This window comes from Canis lupus, chromosome 31 (genome assembly GCF_011100685.1).
Source record: "Canis lupus familiaris isolate Mischka breed German Shepherd chromosome 31, alternate assembly UU_Cfam_GSD_1.0, whole genome shotgun sequence".
NCBI lineage: Eukaryota > Metazoa > Chordata > Mammalia > Carnivora > Canidae > Canis > Canis lupus.
This window is the reverse complement of record NC_049252.1, coordinates 28,278,321-28,287,681: the sequence shown is the minus strand read 5'-3', so window position 1 is coordinate 28,287,681 and position 9,361 is coordinate 28,278,321.

The following is a 9,361-nucleotide window of genomic DNA, read 5'->3' as shown; positions in this document are numbered from 1 at the left end:
ACCTTGCATGTTTCACGTGGCCATTTCTCGGTCCCCCTTGCAACACGGCACACACAGCTCTAACTTGATTTTGTCTGTCACCCCATGTGTATCGCTGTTTAGTCTGCTCTGTCTTGTACCCAACAGTCTAGGCTCTAGATGTGCTTCCGTGCATGATCTTACATCAATGCCATGGAACCTTACTTGCGGGGGATCTGTGGGGCCATTGCTCATTCCACAAAATTAAGGTCATATGAATTAACACTTTTTGCATCTGCCTTTCTCACTCACTCCGCTAGAATCTGACCAAGTCAGGGGCAGAGCTGGGACTCACAGACTTGAGTCATGTGGCAGTTGGTCACCTGAAAGGGAGGAAGAAAATGAAGGGAGAGGTGGCCATTCCAAGAAGACAGATTCTTTCCATGGGCTAACTCCACACATGCAGGAAGGGAATTGCCAGAAGGCTCATCAAGCCCAGGGGCCTCTACCAAAATCCAGAAAAGGGAAGGGGTGGAGGCTGCACCTCATGCTGTTCTGGGGGTGTGTTTGCGTGCAGAGGGCTGGAGGCAGCTGCGGGCTGCTCTTTGTGACCATCACGAGGCCAAGGACTGCCCCATTTTCAGGGACATCTCTGGCTGCTGATTGCCTATGGGACAGTCCACCTTCTCAGAGCCAGCAGCACCACTGATTCCCCTAGAGGCACAGGGCCAGACCTGTGGGATGGCCAGGACCACCAAGGGTCATGGCAGCCTCTGCCCAGACATGAATAGATAGAGAGTGACCCATCGAGAGAACAAAATCTCCCTCACTTTGCTACGGAATATTTCAGGGAAACCAGTGTATCTGCGAGTGGTGATTTAACCTAAATGCCAACTTCGGTTGCTAGAAAGATAGAAGTCATGGGGCATGTGGGTGGGTGGGGGGCACGAGTGAACATGTTAGCTGAGCAGTTAGACCCAACCAGGCCCTGTTCTAAGCCTTTTACCCAAGTGGCCCCATTTCATTTAATAACCCCATGAGGTTGGTGGCGGTATTTTTATTCTTCCTTCCTCAAGTGGGGAAACTGAGTCTCAGAGAAGAGATTTGTCCCCAGCCAGCCTGACTCACCAGCAGGACTTGATTTTTTTTTTTAACAGTATCTTCCACATCCCAGGCCATAGCTGGGGCCCACTGCCATGAGGTCCCCCACCCCTTTCCTAGAAAGATGCCCAGGGAGGGACCTTGTTTTCTGGAAACAGCATCAAACTCAAAGTGATGAGACTGTCTCCAGCAATGTCTTGCCAGGGACCCCTCTGGGCCTCAGTTTCCCTATGTATGAAGTGATCCCTGCCCTGTGATCCCTTACGGATCTTTCTCTTTGATGGATCTCTAATAAATTCATTCACACAGAGGTGATGACTAAGGAGGCTCCTTGTATTTCTTTTTCCTACAAATATTTGCATTTCAGTTCTATGGATATTTGAGACAAATAAAGAAATAAAGATTTGGGAAGCTATCAGTTGGGAAGTAGATGGATGGAGGCCCTTCAGATAACCCTGAAGTAAGGATACATGGGGAGCTGCTTGGCTTCCTTTCTTGTGTCTGAGAGACTTGTAGCCATTACTAAGGCTAAACATGGCCAGAAGACGATCACTCTTATTAAGAGTAAAGGCAAAATGGCTTTACAAATTTCTTAGACATTTGGAATATACCTGAAACTGAATGGCACAATTTTTCCAGTATCCCTGCTTTGGGCCCCAAGGCGCAGATAAGGCAGTGTAGAATAGTGTAGAACTAACTGTGTGGAAGAGTAGAGAACAGAGTAGAACAGTGTAGAACACTCTGGAACAGTCTGGAACAGTAGAGAGGATGGGTCCAATGCAGTGGCTGAGGCTCCTGTCCTGCTCTTGGCTCTGCCATGTGACTCTGGGAATCTCTTGACCCCATGAGCCTTGATTTTTTTCCACTGCATACTGGAGCGATGGTGACCTGACCTGCTGACTTCATGGAGACAAATGTAACAATGATGAGGAACGGTGACAGAGCATTCAGAAAGATTCATGTTCTCAAAAATGGAAACTGAATCCTCATTACCCACTGGGGGTTTCTTCTAGGATAATTATTTAATTCACCAGAAACTTCTCAATAGAAATTAGTACATGTATTGGCAGTCCATCTATTTTCTTTTGTCCTAGGAGAGTGGCTTTCCAAGGCTGACGTATCCAAGACAGGAAGCTCATTGGAGTCACCAACATTCTCGAATTGTTGTCGTTGGTAGATTCTGACAGTTTATGACCTGTGGGAGTAGAGTAAGGTGGTGTCTGGGAGAAAGAAAACATATCCTCCACACGCCTCTCTTGATGGCTACTTTATGGTTTATTCATTCTCTGAAATAACTTTAGATGAAATGAAAATCAAGTTTTGGTTTGTTTTCATGTGTTTAAAAACCACTTCTTCATGCGTTCACCATGCAACAGACTTCCCATCCATGGATTCACCTAGGAAGAATACTTAATAAAAATGACCCTTCTTAAGGTCAATTCTGTGTTGGCTATTTATGAAGGAATGCATATGCATTATGGGTGCTCATCCATATGGCACCTAGGAGAGAGGTAGGAATTTTCTAGAAGTCAGGATATAAGTAGCGGGTGCCAGGTATACAACTGGCAGGTGGTGGTGCTGGGATTCGGACTGCCATCTGCCTGATTCTAGGATCCAAGCGCTTATTCTTACTGCTAAGTTGGAATCAGAGTATCAACCCTTGGCTGACAGTGGACCTCTCCTGGGTGCCTTCATTCCAAAGCTGTCCAGTTACTAGAAGCATTGTCCAGATGCTGGCTGATAATATGCGTTTCTTCAGAGCTCCAGACTGGAGATTCCTGGATTTCCTACAACCTCTTCTAAAAGAGGGAAGGAAACCTGCCAGGGATGTGTAGGAGCTCTCCAGCCTCCATGGGGCTGAACTGAGGAGTGACCCTCACAAGCCAGCCTGGAGCTGTCTTACTGCTCAGAGAGCCATCCTAGAAGTTGCGTGCCGCCTCTCCAACACCACCTTGTTAGAGTACTGGGTTGGCCCCTGGGGCCCTGGATTCCAGACTTTGGTCTGCCAGTTGCTAGGTGGGTGCCCCAGGCCATCACACTTGTTGGGTCCATGCTCAAAGGGGTTCAGCTCTCCCCTTAGGAGGGTCAAGTTCTGACTCTTTGGAATAGAATTGGCATATGTTTGAAGACTCTGGGTTCCACCAGATTAGACCCTGTGTAAAATAGTAGGAGATGAAAAACAGAGCATGCCCCTCTCCAAGTGAAATTGAATTATTTCACAGTATCTTAGAGGTCATTGTGATACTTGCGGGGGGGGGGGGGCACCTACAAGATGGCTCTGCTCTTTGGCAGCTGATGGGAAATCAGAGAGTTTCATATTTTCACCCTGTCCACGAACTCCAATATCATGTCAGTCCCGGGGTGGGGGTGGAAAGGTTAGAGTAAATGGTGCTTCTTATTATCCCTTAAACAATGTGTTATGAATTGAACTGTGTCCCACCAAAAATGATATGTTGAAGTCCTAACCCCCACTCCCTCAGACTATGACCTTATTTGGAGATTGTGTCTTTACAGATGTAGGCAAATGAAAAGGGGGTCATTGTGACGGGCTCTAATGCACTGTGACTGTGTCCTTACCAAAATGGGGAGTTGGACTCAGAGACACACATGAAGGGCAGACAAAGTGAAGACACAGGAGGAAGCCAACCATCCACCAGGCTAAGGGAGAGATCTGGAACAGACAGACTCTCCCCCGCAGCCCTCAGAGGGCACCAACCCTGCCGACACCATCATCTCAGACTTCTGGCCTCCAGGACTGTGAAGCTCCCCACTTTGTGGTGCTTTGTTATGGCAGCCCTAGCACACTAATACACAGGGTGAAATGGTCAGCTAAAAGGTATCAGACTTGGTTCTAAGACGGCGGTAGAGGCCCAGACTCCTGAGGCGAAGGCGGAGTATAGGGGGTACAGAGCACTGGGGACCCAGTTTTCATTTCTTGCTGTTTCCAAAGGGAAGGTCTCCCCCCCATTTGGTCCTGCCTCCCTCTTTCATGAATTCAAAGTTATATTTAAAAATGGAAATGATAAGAATTTAAGTTGACTTTAAAATTGCCCAAGTCTCATGCAGCCGAAAATTGCTTGAACCCGGTGGGGAACTGTCTAGATCTGCCCAGAAGATCATCTGCTTTTCCACTGCTGAAGTTTGTGACTCCCCAGATACATTGTTCTTTGTGCTCCCAATGAGGGTGCATCCGGCCCAGCGGACCCAGACCCAGGCTCCTCCCTGTTCCCCGAAGAGAAAGCCAGCTCTAGGCTGGCGGTTGCAGGTGACGGTCCTGACCGGTCCAGGAGCTGATGAGAAGTTCATAGGCTGTTAATAAACTGGAACCAATCGGTGAATGCAAGCTGATCGTGCTGGGGCCGGCTGGGGCCGCAGGTCCTTGGGAGAGCTTGCACTTGTGCTGCTTTTATCTGCATGGAGCAGGAGCATGAAAGCGCCCGGCCGCTCTTGGTGTTTGTTACAGTGAATAGACATATGTCCCTCACACTAGCATGGGGAATAGCTAATTAAGCGACACAATGATTGCTTATGCCCGGGGCTGTCACAAACGAGGCCCTGTCACTCTCCTCCAGAGATCCACAAAATGGGAATTCACTTTTAGTGCATGATAATGAATATATTCGAAATATATTAAAATTGATTTAGATGCCACACTCCTACCCTTGAAAAAAAAATCAAGAGCAAATGCTATTTTCACAAAAGTATTTTGAAGCCCACAAGGGGCATGGGGCTTGGGGTGTGGGGGTGAGAGAAGCCTCCTGTTAAACGTTGGCTGGTTGAGGACGGTGTTCAGCATTGGCTCTCCGGTCGCATTGCATGAATGAGTTAGGGTCTTAGGGGTGCAGTAGCTATTCTTTGCGCAACATTAAAAGAAATGGTTGCATAGACTACCTGGAAGCCACAATCTTTCAGAGTTTTAAGGGTTGAATTATGTTTTTCTTAGGTGAGTCCTCCCTTCTCTTCCTTTGCTATAGATGGGACTCGTGGGGGAAATTCGTTTCCTTCAAAGCTGAATCATTTTAGCACATCAAACAGAAGTACTGTATCCTATTTAAGACTCACGCCACTACTTTATTTCTTTCTCTCTCTCTTTTTAAAGATTTTATTTTTTTATTCACGTGAGACACACAGAGAGAGGCAGAGACATAGGCCTTCCACTGTCAGGACCAGGAAGGAATCAGGCTGGGGAAGTGGGAACAGTTTGAAAGGTCACATGGCTAGAATATGGAAAACTTGAAACCCACCTCAAAGTGTCTTTTGTTACCAAGAGCAGGACTGGCTACCTAATTTGCCAGTCCTGGTGCAAAATGAAAACAGGGGGACCATTTGTTTAAAAATCATTAAGGATTTCAGGGCACCTGGGTGGCTCAGTCAGTTAAGCATCTGCCTTCGGCTCAGGTCATGATCCCGGGGTCCTGGGATGGAGCTCCACATCAGGCTCCCTGCTTAGTGGGGAGCCTGCTTCTCCCTGTCCCTCTGTCCCTACTCCTGCTTATGCTCCCTTGCTCTCTGTCAAATAGAAAAAAAATCATTTTTTAAAATTTTTATTTATTTATGATAGTCACAGAGAGAGAGAGAGAGGCAGAGACACAGGCAGAGGGAGAAGCAGGCTCCATGCACCGGGAGCCTGACGTGGGATTCGATCCCGGGTCTCCAGGATCGCGCCCTGGGCCAAAGTCAGGCGCCAAACCGCTGCGCCACCCAGGGATCCCTAGAAAAAAAATCATTAAGGATTTCCAGACAGTGACAGCAGAGCCTTAAACCAAGTGGGGGACTCTTCTGAGCCCAGGCCCCGTGGGACTGATGACATGCGTGGCACACCCATGAAACTGGTTCTGGCAAGAGCCATTTTTTGGTCTCCAATAAGACGAAGGGGAAAAGAAGGATGTCCGGGTGGCTTAGTGGTTGAGCATCTCCCTTTGGCTCAGGTCATGATCCCAGGGTCCCGGAATCGAGTCCTGCATCGGGCTCCCCACAGGGAGCCTGCTTCTCCCTCTGCCTATGTCTCTGCCTCTCTCTGTATCTCTCATGAATGAATGAATGAATGAATGAATGAATAAATAAAATCTTTAAAAAAAGAAGAAGAAAGGAAAAGAGAAGTAGGAGACAAGAGGAGATATTAAGTCCTAATTTTTTATACAGCCCATGAGCCCACAGAAGGTCGTCTGCTGAGAAGAAATGGAAAATGAAGCCCCAATTAATTTTGCTCATCCTCATCAGTTGAATGTGAAGAGTACTGCAAAACTGCCCACGGAGATGTCTGTGTACTTTTCTTTCTCCAGGTGTGACAGGCTTTTTCTTTCCACTCCAGATTCTATCAGTTCAGAGAACTTGATCCTCATAAGAACTACACCTTTGACGGACCAATCAGAATTTGGGGGAAGAGAAGCAAAGACGGAGAAGTCCTGCCTTCTGCACTACGATGCACAAAATCAAAGTCTTTTTCTTTTTTTTTAAATCAAAGTCTTGATTAGTATTCATCCAGATGTTGAGAGCCCTGGCTGCAACCGACTCTTGCTGGGCTGAGCGGGTGGGGTGGCTTGTGGCTTGTCTGGCTCTTGTTGGCTGTGTCCCTATGACACGCACACAGATGAGGCTGCCTCAAGGTCCCTGCTCCCCTGCCTTGGACCCCTGCCCACCCCCACTCTTTGTGGGTTCCTTTATGCTGGGAAATGACCCCTTCTTGGCTCCACCCACGAGCCAATGTCCATGGGAAAATTGCAGGGGAGGGCTGTTGGAAGAAACCTGTCACATGTTTTTTTAAAATTGTGGTAAAAAACACAAATTTTACTCTCTTAACCACGTTTCAGTATAGAGTTCAGGTGTGTTAACTCTATTCATATTGTACAACAGATCGCTAGAACTTTTCCACATCTGTTGGGTTTTTATGCTTGTCCCCGTGACCCTGCAGGCCTCGCACTGCAGACACCCAAAGGAGAGGAAAAACCCAGCACTAATTAATATCCTTAAAAGAGTGGGACCTTGTTTATGACTAAGCCAATTCCCTGGGCCCCAAAGTTTGTGACATGATTTTATTGTCTCCTAATCATTGGCTATTAAAAAAAAAAAAAAAAAGGATCTGTTGGTCACTTGGATTCTTTGATTTGTTTTTTCAGGCAACTCTGAACTTGATTTCCAAATCATCTCCTAATCATGTCATACTGAACCTTAAAATTCACGAACTTGCAGCTAGCCCAGGGCTTAGTTCGGTGCGTATGAGAGATGCTTCAGGGATGCCTGGGTGGTTCAGTGGGTTAAGTGTCTGACTCGATTTCGGCTCAGGTCATGATCTCAGGGTGGTGAGATCGAGCCCCCCACTAGCTCAGCACTGAGTGGGCAGTCTGCTTGAGATTCTCCCCGTCTGCTCCTCCCGCTGCTCCTGCACATGCAGGCTTTCTTTCAAATAAAGCAAGAAGTCTTTTTAAAAAAATGAGTCATAAATATTTGATGAGTGAATGAGTGATGGAATGGATTTTCCATATGAACGAGGAGGAGGAAGGATAAAGGAGATAAATGTGTGTGATTTCTAAACCTCACCTACGCCAGTGGCCTCAGTCTCTCACCAGAGATCTTTGTCCAAGCAAATCTTATGGGGTGTCAGGGCAATGGGCAGGGACAGAGGGGAGAACACAGGGCCAGGTGACCAGAGGACCCTCATCTGGGAGGATTCACCTTTGGAATGAAAGGCAAGCAACTCTTTGGAAATGGATCAGGTGGGACGGCCTGGAGAGGAACCGAGATGAGGGTGAGCCGGCTGGTGAGAAGGCCAGCACTGTTTAAAAGCAGCCGAAGGTCGATCTGAAGGCTGCCTGTAGGGGTGCCTGATGAGGAAGGAGGTTGGGTAACAGGTTCGGGCGGGGCTAGCAGGAGCTGCAAAACCTCTTGGGAGGAAGTGTTGCAGGGAGAGCAGAAATCAACAGTGGCCTGGCTTGGGGATCCAAAAGCATCTGGAAAGAACTCTGGAGATTGGGCATTATGAGAAAAGCAGGGAGAGGCACTAGAACATCTGGAACATGAGACTGTTTGGCTGTTTGGACTGAAATAGAGCAGGATTTGCATGTTTATATGTGTCCTTTCCAAAAATAGGAATAGAGCCTAAAAGCATTTGCAAGGGACCCCTAGGATGGCAGCCTAGAAGGAATGAGGTTTGGGCTAAGTAGCAAGAAAGCACCCCTCACTTACTCAGAGACAGTGTGTCTGCAGTGTCCTCTGAGGCTGAGGCCAAACGCGATACAGGAAAAGGCAAAACTCTAACATCAGCAAATGGGTGGTGGGCACTGAGGGGGGCACTTGGCGGGATGAGCACTGGGTGTTAGGCTATATGTTGGCAAATTGAACTCAATTAAAAAAAATAAATAAAATTAATTAATCATGTATCTCACTTAAAATAAAAATAAAAAACAAAGACATTATATTACATACAAATGGATGAAATACTCTAAAAGCAGAAACTGTCATATTGTATCAAAAAAAATTGATGTTTTGTTTTACCATTCTCTGCTTCACTAAGGACAAATGGTCCAGTTCCAGTGGTAGAACAGAAGCTGTTGCTTTCCCCTTTAGATGAATAGGTTGTTATCAATGAAGTGACTCACAAGGCAAGGAAGCCTCATTGCATCCTTACATCCCCCAGGATACAGTGAAGGAGACAGGACCCAGCCAAGGAGAGGTATTAGGGTCACACCTGCTTGCCACTGCAGTGGGGTTTCAGAGTGCACCACCGGTGAAAAAGGGTTGGAAGAACCACTGGAAATGCACCTGCTAAATGAATCCACAATATGTGCCCAAGGGCAAAACGTGTCCTGTCCTGGGCCTCAGTTTCTTCGTCTTTGGGATGGGGTCACTGGAGTAACCCACTAGATCAGAATCACCTGGCGATCACAAACATACACATTCCTGGAAACCAGCCCCTGGACATGCCAACTTGTTAGGTGGGGGTCAGGCCCTAGTATGGATGTCAAGAGCCAACCAACCAACCACCAAGATAGTTTTGATGCACAGCCAGGTTTGCAAGGGATGACAGTAGGGTGCAGGTCCTACTCTGTACCATGAGTTGACTTTGCTCTTTTTATAGTCACAAAGATGCCAGAGATCTGTGAGCAGAGCAAACCCAAGAGTGCACTCATACCATCCCCCAATTCCATGCTCAAATCTAACTTGCAGGCTAGTTCACATTCCCACCCTTCCCGACATCTCCCTCACCTTCTGGACTCCTGGCCTGTTCTTTCTCTTTCCGTCTCCCAGAACATCCGTAACACATCAGTTGGCTCATGTGTGTAGAACAGCATTATTTGGTGTCATC